We start from the raw sequence: 1,941 nt of genomic DNA on the forward strand, positions 1-1,941 counted from the left end.
AAAAAAAAAAAAAAGGCAGCAACATTCTTAACGGAGTATAATTTAATTATCGCTAAACGTGTACAGTGTGTCAAGCATATTATGAAATACCTTCTATACATTTTAATTTAATCTTTTCCAACTAATACATTTACTCAACAGGGAGACGTTGTGCCTTGCTGAACTGTATAGGTGTTTAGTGAGAAACAGACACCTAATGTAGTTCTAGTGAGCTAGAAAGAGGGTACATGTTTAATATCCTTAATCTGAAAATTTGAAATCTAAAATGCGCCAAAAGTCAAAACTTTTTAAGCATTAATATGACACCCAAAGTGGAAATTCTATTCCTGATCTCATAGGTTTGGTCACTGTTAAACACCTACATTGTGGAGAGTGATGTTCAGGCTTGGCTGTGTTGGTGTGGGCTGCTAAGACACTGCATTCCAAAGGCTAAGACTACATGGAAGGCTCAAGTTCGATTCCCGTTTTAACCTAAAGGCCGGATACAGTGGCATGCACCTGTAATCCCAGAGACTTGGGAGACTGAGGCAAGAGAATAATGAGTTTGAGACTGGCCTGGGCACCGTGGCGAGACCCTGTCTGAAGGAGCCAGGTGAGGTGGTGTGTGTCAGTGGACCCAATTACTCAGGAAACTGAGGTAAAAGAATCACAGCGAGACTCTGCTTTTCAAAAAGGAGGGGAGGAAGCTAGACTTGTGCTCATGGAAATGTGTGTGTCTCCTGTGTTTGCTAGGAGGGTATTTGGATTGATTAGGGTCTTTGGTGATTCAATAAAATGTGGGGGGAAAACAGTATAGAAAGCAAACATAGATACCGGAGACAGTGTGGGAGGAGAGTGGGAGATGGCAGAGGGTAAGAGATAGGAAATCAAGGATGCGGGAATAAAAAGCAAAACATACAGAAAGCAAGAAATGGAAGATTATTTGCTGACAATAACATGTTTGTTGATGTGCTTGATTGAGACAATAAACAGTGTACTCTAGATGGAAAAAAAATTAAGTACCTTGAAAGTACATAAGGCTATATAAATTGGGTTTATTTCATATATTTGAGGGCATTCTTGTCTTGGAATATGGTAGAGATACTATTCACCTTTGAAAGACAATGTATTTACACATGTTCATGAAAACATTTTACAGAAATTTTAGTGTTGAAATAGCCACTTTCAAAGACCCAAGTGTCATTAGATAATGGTCAGTTTATGTACATGTGAGCACATTAACTTGACTGTGGTGATGTCTGTATTTTCTGTATTTCATAGTTGTGTCGTCTTAGGTCAAATGGAGGCAAAAGGGCTAGAAATAAAGTTTATAACACTCCTTAAAAATAAAAAATAAAATAAAATAAATGCTCAGGTCTTGGTGATCGAGTGGATATGAGGACCATAAGAGTAGGTGGCACCTTCTAGGTTCCTTGAAGAATAGGGAAAATGTAAGGGGAAATGTAAAATGTAGGTGAAGAGTAGTTAAGGCACTGGAGTTCTACAGGGCTGAACACAGACTGCTATCTGGACTCAGTGTCTTGAATATCACTCAAATAGCATGTGAATGCATGCAAAATCTTGAGAAGAGAATAGAGAAGAAGAGATTGTGACATGGCCATTCCTTCTGGGTTGATTTCCCTCTTTTCCAGTCTCTGTCTCTGTCGAACATGCTATGTACCCTATGGAAAGAACATATACAATTTTAAAAATAGGGAGAATTAAGAGCTAGTCAGCTCATGTATGTCAAATATTTTGGTCACAATTCAAACATTATACTGAGGAAATGCCATTATCATCCTTTTTATTTTTTTTTTAGAGATTTTTGCTGTAGGGCGTGTGCACTCCCCAGAAAGACAGAGAGAGACAGAGCGACAGAAAGTGAGAAATCACCCCCCAGGGAGGATGGTCACACCACAATCCCTTCTCCTTCAGTCTCCTCTCAGGATCTTGGGCATGCAC

General features: G+C 39.2%; 1 protein-coding gene across 4 annotated transcripts in view; it reads left to right on the forward strand.

Annotated features, from left to right (window-relative positions):
* LOC102473037 (retinol dehydrogenase 16) overlaps positions 1-1,941 on the forward strand; it is an 11,971-nt gene that overhangs the window by 7,023 nt on the left and 3,007 nt on the right. The gene's annotated exons all lie outside the window — the stretch shown is intronic.

The sequence above is a fragment of the Tupaia chinensis genome, unplaced genomic scaffold (assembly GCF_000334495.1).
Source record: "Tupaia chinensis unplaced genomic scaffold, TupChi_1.0 Scaffold150006_1, whole genome shotgun sequence".
In the NCBI taxonomy this organism is placed as follows: Eukaryota; Metazoa; Chordata; class Mammalia; order Scandentia; family Tupaiidae; genus Tupaia; species Tupaia belangeri.